The sequence below is a fragment of the Anabrus simplex genome, chromosome 1 (genome assembly GCF_040414725.1).
Source record: "Anabrus simplex isolate iqAnaSimp1 chromosome 1, ASM4041472v1, whole genome shotgun sequence".
Taxonomy (NCBI): Eukaryota; Metazoa; Arthropoda; class Insecta; order Orthoptera; family Tettigoniidae; genus Anabrus; species Anabrus simplex.
In genome coordinates this window covers 7,810,441-7,823,061 of record NC_090265.1, presented here as the reverse complement: position 1 = coordinate 7,823,061, position 12,621 = coordinate 7,810,441, and the positions used below count along the sequence as shown (strand labels likewise).

At 41.6% G+C, this 12,621-nt stretch overlaps 1 protein-coding gene across 1 annotated transcript in view; it reads left to right on the top strand.

Annotated features, from left to right (window-relative positions):
* The window catches only part of LOC136856710 (limbic system-associated membrane protein), a 1,090,706-nt gene that overhangs the window by 679,850 nt on the left and 398,235 nt on the right, over positions 1–12,621 (top strand). The window lies entirely within an intron of this gene.

The window sequence follows — 12,621 nt, the reverse complement described above, 5'->3', positions numbered from 1 at the left end:
CCCTTTGTCCATAAGGATATAGTCCTTGGTCTCTTGAAGATAAACAAAATGGTGTGGATTACTCCTCATATACGTGGGGAATGGAATCATGTGATACAATGTATAAGTTACCCTATCTGTAAGGGGTGTCTTGATGACGTACACTAGATAATTTTTGTTAGCGAACACTTCCACTGTGGCTACCTTGTAAATCAGGTAGCCGTAAGCTGATTTTAAATCAAATGGCAGGGACAATCCTTTAGGGAAATCTCCCTGAGCTTTCCTATAACCTTTAATGATATCATCTGGTGAGATTATTTGCACCTGAATGACTCCTACCTGAGCATTCATTATACCTGATAATACAACACTGTAATGCTCATACAGTTGTATGAGAAGGCCTTCAATCTCAATTAAATTCCTATTCACTGAGTTTTCTAATTCTACTTGCTTAATTGCTTCTGTAATCTGAAGCGTGCTATTGGCAAGATAAGATCTAATTTCTGCAATGTTTTGAGTTAATATCTGCTCATTGGCTGTGACATCGTAAATGGTGCTGTTCATAGATTGCAATGTTGATTTTACTACTATCATCTGGTCTTTTGCAATTTTCATAATTGAAAACTGTTCCTGCCCTAACTCACTAATTTTTGACTCACATTTATCTGCATCATCTTGACTTAATGTTCCAAATAACGCCTTTGCGATGGAACCTACTGCGCTAATTAGGCCTCGTTTTCACCAAGTGTTATCCGTTTCCCCTATTGGTTTAGTAATCCTCGTAATTAATTCCCTCGATTCCTTAATTCTCTCTAATTGTGCACTCAGCATTTTAACATCCTGTTGACATGTTAGATTAGTACTTCTTTCTAATTGTGTACATATTAATTGAGTCCAGAGTATGTGTCTCTTGACATTTGAAAATACATCACTTAATTTATTCAGGTTTACATAGGTAACTAGTGTCCATTCCGTATGGTATAACTGTATCGCACCCTGATTGTCGAAGTATGCCCCTGGAGTACTCTCATATGGTGTCACCTTGACATCCAGTACTTCTCCGGCTATTCTGTAGCGATGCGACGTCACGACTATCACTGCTACTACGATGGACAACAATCCTAGCATTCGCGCCATATCTGCTGTCTACCTGCAAGGTAATCAATCAAAATCAATCAATCAATACTGATCTGCATTTAGGGCAGTCGCCCAGGTGGCAGATTCCTTATCTGTTGCTTTCCTAGCCTTTTCCGAAATGATTTCAAAGAAATTGGAAATTTATTGAACATCTCCCTTGGTAAGTTATTCCAATCCCTAACTCCCCCTCCTATAATTGAATATTTGCCCCAGTTTGTCCTCTTGAATTCCAACTTTATCTTCATATTGTGATCTTTCCTACTTTTATAGACGCCATTCAAACTTATTCGTCTACTAATGTTAATCCACGCCATCTCTCCGCTGACAGCTCGGAACATACCACTTAGTCAAGCAGCTCTTCTTCTTTCTCTCAATTCTTCCCAACCCAAACATTGCAACATTTTTGTAACGCTACTCTTTTGTCGGAAATCACCCAGAACAAATCGAGCTGCTTTTCTTTGGATTTTTTCCAGTTCTTGAATCAGGTAATCCTGGTGAGGGTCCCATACACTGGAACCATACTCTAGTTGGGGTCTTACCAGAGACTTATATGCACTCTCCTTTACATCCTTACTACAACCCCTAAACACCCTCATAACCATGTGCAGAGATCGGTACCATTTATTTACAATCCCATTTATGTGATTACCCCAGTGAAGATCTTTCCTTATATTAACACCTAGATACTTACAATGATCCCCAAAAGGAACTTTCACCCCATCAACGCAGTAATTAAAACTGAGAGGACTTTTCCTATTTGTGAAACTCACAACCTGACTTTTAACCCCGTTTATCAACATACCATTGCCTGCTGTCCATCTCACAATATTTTCGAGGTCACGTTGCAGTTGCTCACAATCTTGTAACTTATTTATCACTTTATAGAGAATAACAAAATCCGCAAAAAGCCTTACCTCCGATTCCACTCCTTTACTCATATCATTTATATATATAAGAAAACATAAAGGTCCGATAACACTGCCCTGAGGAACTCCCCTCTCAACTATTACAGGGTCAGACAAAGCTTCACCTACTCTGACTCTCTGAGATCTATTTTCTAGAAATATAGCAACCCATTCAGTCACTCTTTTGTCTAGTCCAATTGCACTCATTTTTGCCAGTAGTCTCCCATGATCCACCCTATCAAATTCTTTAGACATGTCAATCGCGATACAGTCCATTTGACCTCCAGAATCCAAGATATCTGATATATCTTGCTGGAATCCTACAAGTTGAGCTTCAGTGGAATAACCTTTCCTAAAACCGAATTGCCTTCTATCGAACCAGTTATTAATTTCACAAACATGTCTAATATAATCAGAAAGAATGCCTTCCCAAAGCTGACATACAATGCATGTCAAACTTACTGGCCTGTAATTTTCAGCTTTATGACTATCACCCTTTCCTTTATACACAGGGGCTACTATAGCAACTCTCCATTCATCTGGTATAGCTCCTTCGGCCAAACAATAATCAAATAAGTACTTCAGATATGGTACTATATCCCAGCCCATTGTCTTTAGTTTATCCCCAGAAATCTGATCAATTCCAGCCGCTTTTCTAGTTTTCAATTTTGTATCTTATTGTAAATGTCATTGTTATCATATGTAAATTTTATTACTTCTTTGGCCTTAGTCTCTTCCTCTATCTCGACATTATCCTTGTAACCAACAATCTTTACATACTGCTGACTGAATACTTCTGCCTTTTGAAGATCCTCACATACACACTCCCCTTGTTCATTAATTATTCCTGGAATGTCCTTCTTGGAACCTGTTTCTGCCTTAAAATACCTATACATACCCTTCCATTTTTCACTAAAATTTGTATGACTGCCAATTATGCTTGCCATCATGTTATCCTTAGCTGCCTTCTTTGCTAGATTCAATTTTCTAGTAAGTTCCTTCAATTTCTCCTTACTTTCACAGCCATTTCTAACTCTATTTCTTTCCAGTCTGCACCTCCTTCTTAGTCTCTTTATTTCTCTGTTATAATAAGGTGGGTCTTTACCATTCCTTACCACCCTTAATGGTACAAACCTGTTTTCGCATTCCTCAACAATTTCTTTAAACCCATCCCAGAGTCTGTTTACATTTTTATTTACCGTTTTCCACCGATCATAGTTACTTTTTAGAAACTGCCTCATACCCGCTTTATCAGCCATATGGTACTGCCTAACAGTCCTACTTTTAAGACAGGATATGTGTTACCCTTCTATCTGTGAATACATTCGCTTCCCAGTTCTCACTTCACTTATCTACAAATACAATTTCAATCGGTTTTTATGTACTTTAACCCTTTTTCCTTTCTTGTTCATCTGTAGGGTGCAGTTCACCCCTAAAACATCTACTATCTCGTACGGACCTTCAAATGGTGGGCTTAGCTTTCTGGATTTTCCTCTTCGCAATGCGTCATTGCGCAAGAGAACCTTATCACCTACTTGAAAGGTGACCTCATTTTGCCTTTTGTCGTAGTGTTCTTTCTCTAATTATTTTCGCTCTATTAAGGTTTTTCTGGCGGCCTCGTGATTTCGCCTAAGCAGTGCCGTCAGCGCCTCCACCACGTTCTGGTGTTCGTTGTAATTCATCTCAGGTGGCTTTTGCAGCACACCTGGGATATTTGCCTTCCTTCCAAAAACTAATTCGTAGGGTGTGATCCCTGTACTTGTGCTCTTCGTGGTGTTATACACAAAACTAGCTGTAGGCAAATACTTATCCCAGTCATTCTGCTCTCCTGAGCAGACATAATGCCTTAGGTACTCCGTGAGCACCTTAAGGGATCTTTCTATACTACCGTTCGACTGTGGGCTAAAGGCCGTAGTGTGTGTTTTCCGAATGCGCAGCATTTTACACAGCGTCTTAAACACATCACTCATGAAATTACTACCCTGTTCAGTGAGAATCTGCACTGGTATCCCGTAGATACTTATCACATTACTGATTAGCGTCCGTACCACAGTTTCTGCCTCCTGATTAGGCATGCCACTCGCTACTAGGTACTTTGACAGCTGGTCTTGGAATGTCAGAATGTACCTGTTTCCTGCCTCTGTCAACGGAAGAGGTCCAACTACGTCCAGGGATATCTTCTCAAAGACGGTGTTCGGGGTATCCGTAATTCTCATAGGAGCCCTGACATCTGGTCTGGTCCCTTTATTCTTTTGGCAAGAGGGACATGTGCGCACATAGCGCTCAATGTCCCCTTTCATGCCCTTCCACTGAATTCGTTCACGTACCCTGGCGTACGTGCGCGCTATTCCTTGGTGGCCTCAAAACAAAGAATCATGACATTCTTTCAAAATGGCTAGATTTTCAGCTTCGCCTAATTCGTTCTCTTCCTCAGATAAGCTACCTTCGGGCGAAATCTCCTCTGCGTTAGCGTCCTCGGAAACCTCGCTACCGTCCGCTTCAATTCCCTCTGCCGTAGCGTCCTCGGGTTTTGAAGCCAGTACCTCCTCTCTATTCTCGTCTGAGGCCTGAGTCTCTATGGTTGTCTCCTGATGAGACCTGTGCTTAGCCGCGTTAACCACTCGCGCTTGGCACTTGGGTTCAGTGGGATTCCTACTGAGAGCATCTGCATTGCAGTTCTGTTTGCCCTGCTTATATACGACGTCGAAGTCGTATTCCGCCAGCTTCAGCCTGAACTATAGCAGGCGTGAAGACGGATCTTGCACGTTGAAGACCCACTTCAACGGCTTATGGTCAGTCACAACAGTAAATTTTCTACCAAACAAATATGGTCTGAAATACTTTACTGCCCATACTATTGCCAACAATTTTTTCTCGGTTACGCTATAATTCATTTCTGCTTTATTAAGCGTTCTACTTGCATAGGCAATTGGAAGGTCTTTTCTGATAGGTCCTTGCGACAAGACTGCCCCAACCGCTTCTTTGCTCGCATCAGTGGTAACAACGAATGGTTTTTCAAAGTCCGGATTTTGCAACAGGTACCTCAATTAACTTTTGCTTTAGTGTCTGGAACGCTTGTTCCTGATCGTCTCCCCATACAAAGGGAACGTCCTTCTTCACTAACTGATATAGTGGTTTCGCGATTTTGCTGTAGTTAGGTATGAACTTCCTATAGTATCCACTCAGTCCGCAGAACTGCTTGATCTGGCGGCTAGTGGTCGGCTTCGGAAATTCCTTAACGGCCTGTACTTTACGTGGGTCTGGTAAAACACCTTCGTCAGTAATTACAAGTCCTAGGAACGCTACCTCGGTTCTTAGGAATTCACACTTATCTGGCTGGAATTTCAGCGTGTTCTCTCTCAGCCTTTGAAATACATCCCTTAGCTTCGCGTTGTGCTCCTGGATTGAACTCCCGTACACAATGACGTCATCCAGGTAACAAGAGCATTCTATACCTGTTAACCCTGTGAGCACATTGTTCATCAGCCTCGTAAACGTGGCTGGCGCGTCTTTTAAACCCATGGGCATTTTCCTGAATTCGTACTTGCGCCCTAGTGCAGAGAATGCTGTCCTTGGCCTGTCTTCAGGTTTCAACAACACCTGGTGATAGCCACTCGCGAGATCTAAGGTCGAAAAATATCTCGCCTTGCCAAGGGCGTCTAACAGTTCTGAAATTAATGGCAGGGGATAACTGGTTCCTATCGTTATCTCGTTCAATTTTCTAAAACCGATCACGACCCGCCATTTTTGTTTCCCTGAGGCATCTAATTTATTGGGAATTAAAAGCAATGGGGCGTTCCAGCTTGATGTGCTAGGTGTGATAATTTCATCATTCAGCATCTTATCTATCTGGGCTTGTATTTCCCTTTTCTGTGCTTCGGGAAGTCTATATGGTCGTACATTAATTGGAGGTTGATCTTGGGGTGTAGGGATCTCATGTTGTAGTACGTCAGTGTGGGTCAGTTTGTCTTCCTCAAGATGGAATATATCATTGTACTCAGCACAGATGGCGTATATCCCTTCCTTATCTACCTGCGTGAGGTGATCAACTCGCAAACAGTTTATCACCCGCTGTGATCGGGGCTTCTGGGTGGCCGGTTCTCCGTTTGCCAGTCGACTGTTCTGCTCTACTTTTCGCACTTGTGCTAGGCAGGTTTTATCTACCTCCTGTATGTGCACTCGTGGACTGTGTAAAGTCACCGCCTTTTCAGTGGTATTCATCATGCTAACCACTGCTTCGTGGTGCTCTGATTTGGTTAGGCACCCTGCGAGGTACACCCCTGGTATCACCTCTTCCTTCTCAATAATTCCTAAGGGTAGATTCCGATCTACTTCTATGACAACGACCTTCTGGGTCCTTGGTTCGAGACGGAACACCTTCGTCTCTCGCGCCCCCATAGGGTATTGTCGCCCTCTTATGGTGACATGACCTTCCTTATAGTCGATCACGCTATCTGTCAGGAGGTCTCGTCCAACTATACCATCCTGTGTTAATTGGAAATCACTCCCTTGGTGGCCTCCCACCAAAGAATCATGACATTCTTTCATCCCTAGACGTAGTTGGACCTCTTCCGTTGACAGAAGCAGGAAACAGGTACATTCTGACATGCCAAGACCAGCTGTCAAAGTACCCAGTAGCGAGTGCCATGCCTAATCAGGAGGCAGAAACTGTGGCACGGACGCTAATCAATAATGTGACAAGTGTGTGATTTGTGTTTCCAATGGCAAAACGTACGGTACCTTGCGTGTAAATTATTCCTTTACTTACTCCCGCTAATTCAATTGATTTGCTCCCGTCAATCACGCATTCCTTGGGTACCGATTGCCTCTTTACTAGGCTGAGATCGGACCAAATATCTATCAAACATCTCAACGGTCTTTCTTGGTTCGCAACCTGGATCAGCACCGTGCCTTCTACGTCAGAATTCTTGGGACCTTCTGATCTGCGGGCCTCCGTAACTGTCCCCTGGCTACGGGCCCGTTCTAGTTTGCCGCCGGAGCCACGGAGGCTTTTGTGGCGTGCGTACTGCCTTTCCTCTTTTTGAACCAACAGTCTTGGGTTCGGTGTGACCATCTATCACAATGCTCGCATTGGGCTCGGTATCTTACGGCCTTGCCTCTTATGCGACCACCCTGAGCTTGGCCTTTCATGGCCCTACTGCCTGTGAACTCGCCTTGGGCTTTTCGACAGTTTCTCTGAATGTGACCATGTTGGCCACAATAATAGCATCTACGGCTATCCGTTCGCATTACCGGAGTGCGTGCACCATGTTGACAATTCACTTGTATATGTCCTTCCCGGCCGCAACGATAACAAGTTTTGTTCTCACTTGGCCTTGTGTTTGGCCGTGTGCGCACTATGCGCACTGTTTCTCTTAGCTCTGTTTCCTTATCCCTCTGTTTCTTTCTACAATCGCGTTCAATGTGCCCTGGCTTCCCACAATAGCGACATTTCAATTTACTGGTTGTGCCCCCTGTAGCTGTGTTGGAACTAGCGTCTTGTGTAGCATAAGCCCCTTGCGTTCCTATATTCTTACAGTTCTTTGCTATGTGGCCTTCCTGGTTACAATTGTAACAGACCGCCCTAACACTAGCATGTGTTGGCTTAGTATGCCACTGTGGTGCTTCACTGCGCTCCCTAGCATGTGTTGGCTTAGTATGCCACTTTGGTGCTGCACTGAGCTCCTGTTCTGGTCTGCGCTTGCTAAACCCTGAACTATGTTTGTGTTGTAGGCCTTCTCGCGCCTTATTTGACATGATTACTGTTTCTTCCTGGTGCGCGAGTGCAACTGCTTTCTCAAAAGTGATGCCCTTTTCTGACTGTACCCTAGCTTGTATTCTAGGGTTGGCTAACCCTTGTATGAAACTAGCTACACATATTTTTCTCGTAATTTTTAACTGCGCGTCACGATCTTCCTCTAGTTCATCCTCAAGTATTGCCTCTCGAAAAGAAGCTGACAATGTTTCTATCTTATGAGCCCAAAGTGCGACTGATTCTCGCTGCACTACCTGACACCAAATTTTTATACGTGCCTGTCGTGACCTACCTGTCCAGTGAGACGATCTCGTAGGTTGGTCACCAGGCCGTTGGATGTTGAAGTATTACCTGACCTGCCGAGCGGAATGTAGGGAGGTAATTTGTAGGTATGACTCGTCGCGCAACTCCCGAAATAAAAGAAGAAGTTATTTCCCTGTCCTTTATTACTGAGGACAATAAAACTACTAAGTACAGTATATTTACAAGTCTGAATGTGATGATCTAAAGAGAGAGCGAGCTTGCTACATGCGCCTACTTTTCTACTACGCGTATCTCTGAATCTTGCCCTGCGGCACTTGGGCTATGCTCGAAAAGAATCTCGTTCTGACAAGTACGAACTACTCGCTGAGAGAAGGCCCCGCGCCATCTTGGCCAGGGGTTATATCTCCTCTCCTAAACTCAAAGTTCGCTCCCCACCCACTACCAAGTGGTTGGGTCTTACGGGCATTACCAAACTGTTCATCCAGTCCGTGGCGCCCTCAAGTAACTATTCTCAATAGTTGTCACAGTAAGTGCTGCCACCTAGGCACTACTGTCTTCTGTCTTACTTTGTCCTCATCTTTCCTTGTTTTCTTAAAGTGCATCTGTACTGGCCCTGACTGGCCTTGTACTCTGCTTTGTTCCTTTGTCGGGCACCAGGCGGGCCGCCTAGCACGCATACTAACTTTGTTTGTTGATTCATAGTAAATATCCTGTTGTGATCAACAAGTCTCCGCTCTTGGTCAACAACTTTTGTAAGCGCACTTTGCAAGCTCTCTCCACTACATGTAACTTCTTGAAAGATTTCCCTTTTCTTACAGTAACTAAAACTGACTATAATTATTATTCAATTACCTTAATACTACAAGGTGTCTCCTGTCATTGATCAACATTCTAACACTAATTAATCTCCTCTGACACCTTGAGCTCGAGACTCGGCTGCGAACCCCGGCTGCCTTCCACCTGGCAGTCCGCCAGTTTGAGCCCCTGGGAGGTCGGTACACGACACTGACACAGATGCGTGGTAGTCTGCACATAGTGGGGCTACATCCAAATATCCCCGTTTCACTAGGTGAAAGCTGCAACACACACACATCTTTCTACGTAGAAAATCCGTAATTCTGACGAAAAGAATGCATGTGACTACTCTGAAAACTTTTGATCTGGTTTTGAAACTATGTAAAAAATTGAATTGCGGGGTTTCTCAATGTAACTCTTGTTGAGTACAAATGCTGGTGGCCCCCACTTTTCAAGAAGTCTGTTCAGGCCATTGAATCGCATGGAAAAGGCGTGCCTCTAGATACGAAAGTAGCATTTCAAGTGTCAGAGTGTAACCGTTTGATGTATTCTAGGGAGCACTTTGGTATAGGCTAATACTAAACAGTACATTGAAGGTCTTGTATGTTACAACCTCAGGCTCCTTAACAGTGTTCCCAGTGCAATTGTAATGTCAGAAAAAATAACGTGCAAACAGAATCTTCCAGTTAGTATAAAGAAAATGAATGATTTGAAAACATGGAAGGATACTGTGCCCGTTCGCATCTCGTAGACCAACAACAAAATGGCGGCGTAGGAAGGTATGGCCCATGCGATCTACTAAGGCAATGAACTTCGTATCAATGCAATGTATAGGAGGCTATGTACGTCACGGAAAGGATAGGTTTCGAAGACACTGGAGAACAGTAGAGGCTCATTTGAATTTTTTTTTAAATATAGCAGCGGGTGAATTGTTTAACGAGACACTCTAAAAAATTACTTTCATGTAGACAAGACGCAGATGCGAGCAGATCTACATATTCCAAGAATAGATTTGCCTACTGAAGAAGAATATTAATTATATATATTCGCTACAGCATATAATTAAAGTATTCATCGCTGTATGCCAGTAGATGAGCCGAGAAAAAAAATATAAATATATAAATTTTGGTGATATACGACGGATTTGGAATATCAAGTAGCAACGTAACGATCGAAAGAATCGGAATTCACCATTGTGAAATATTTAATAACTACACACGAGAAGAATATAACTACCGTAGCAGTAAAAAATAATAATTATTTACGGAGAAAACTTTTTACAGAAAGAAAAACTTTAACGATTATTTTAAATAACAGAAAATGCAGAATATCATGACTAATTACTGCGCACAGGGAATTCTTTTCATTGTCAACAGATACATGATGATGACTGTCTGCTAATTCATCAAGATGGACCGAACTGGGGATATGTACCGTCGGATCAGATGACCAGGCGGAGATTATTGGACAGACCAACCAGTGGAGATGATGACGTTGGATGAGCATCGGCCAGCCGAAAGACCGGATGATACGAAGTGGTCTGACGAGCTATGTAACCAGCAGATGACCGCGAATGTCCAGTTCAGACAGAGATCCAGTTCCAATCTGAGGGTCTAGCAGCAAGTGAAGGACGGAGCAACCACCAGACCAGATGTAGCAGCTGACGAGCTAAGTCCATACTTTTCTATAGTAGAGTAGTTTCTTGCAATCTGCACCCTCAATCTATTTTGGCATGTGCTGAGAGTTTGGTGATTTATGAAGTAATTAAGAACGCGTGTGTAATATAAGTAATGTGTGAAATACTTAAGATTTTAAAATGAGATGGAAGTGATGAATTAGAATGACAATATGACATATACTGGATACTGCACTAGCACATCGACAGTGGAAATAATATCCGATAAGAGAAAGGTATGTTACTTGAGTAGAGCTAGAATCAATGAGTCTAAGTTACTAGTAAAGGTTCGATTAATCTCGTTTTACCTGAGTATAGTTTACGTCACGAATTACCTGCGCAATACGATGATCATTGACAAATTAAGTATTCCTTTCGTCAGAGAAAGAGGGCATATGAATTCATATTACTGTTATTAAAAATAGAGGTTATTGACTGCGTATTTTGCTAAGCAATTCTTGAATATTTAGCATATGGTTTCGGAGTTATGGCTATATGCATGCGGCTAAATGGAAGCCGATAGGATGTTAAAGTATCGACGGTAGTGTATTGAAATGTGATTATATATTGATGAATGGTTTAAGTGAAGAGATTTAGTTATTTTCTACGGGAAGTGTAAGAATTGCAATTTGACGTGTTAATGATTTATTAGTAATATAAGGTGAGTTTCTATGCCATGTTTGAAAATATACGTCAAGAAGAGAATTCCGCGCAGGTGACCATTTCAAGGTAAGGTAAACATGAATTATGTAGAATTGTGTATCGTGACAGTGATATTGTGTTTGACTTGGGTGAGTAACAGGTACTGCGTAAGAGAGAGTGTTCTTATATATGATGCAATAGACTCATGATTGATTATATATCTAGTATTTCGTGGAGCGGTGATCTTACAGGTTGATATGAAATACCTGCATTCTATACTATCCATACACGTTCAGTAGCACGTATATAAATGAAATATTGAGACAGTGCAGATCATAAGAGTACATTGAGCCACTAATAGATGAGTGTGTAGATTAGAAACTATTCGAAGAGTTAGTTAGATTTTTTTTTATTTCTACTCAGATAAATATGATTTTAACTCAGTATATAAAAATTAAGAATATTACAATGGTTAGTTAGGAGCCAGATATCGTAGGCACGAGGGTGGTATTGCTTTAGCTCGTAAATTGTTACTTGTTCACACTAGAAAGATATTACCTAACGCTCGGAGTTCAAACCTATGAAAGACTTTAACTTATGAATGGAAGGTCGGCGAACACTGCCACAATTTAATACACGCGAAAGTGTATACTTGGGAAACATGTCTCATATGTTGAGAGGATAACTTTAATAATTAACAGAGCAGTATTTACAATATGAAAATTTTATTTGATTCCTTGAATGCTCAATGATCGCAAATATTATAAAAATAAAAAAATGTAATACTTTCGGAACATGGCTACGAAGGTTCACATGTGTATTTATTGGAATTTGAACTTATAAATGAGAGAATGTTAGCATTTTTAAGTTCCACTATATTATCTTAAATGAGCCAGCGCTGACTCTAACTTATTTTCAAATGATGAGATAACACGGAATTAATACTACCCAGATTTCACTATATCTCGAACATTAATTTTTGTCAATAAATAATCTTATATATTTTCTTTAGTATGTGACTGAGTTATGATTTCTGTTCCGGTAACGTTTAGAGTTAAGTTAGTTGTTAAGTTTTCTAGATGTAAGCAATCGACAAGTTCTTACAAACGAAATGCGAGATGATTTCTAGATATCGGTCGTCATTCTCGTGGATATTGATACTCCCATCACGAGTACCCCAGCGGCCAATTTCTCTTCCGAAACCACGTTAAATAATTACATATAAAATCTCAGATTTTATGGGCGGAAAAAGGATACCCTGAGAAGAATTAATGAGCTACCGGGATAATCTTGCACTGACCGTTGCAAGAGCGGGTGCAATACATACCGAAAGAAGTGGAAATTCCAAGATTCTGGACAACCGTGTTTTACTAACTGAACGTCAATCGTTTTGTAGATGAATATTGTAATTCGACATATTATTGTAAGAAACATTTGAAATCCCGTAAGTGATGAACTTTTAAGCCAAA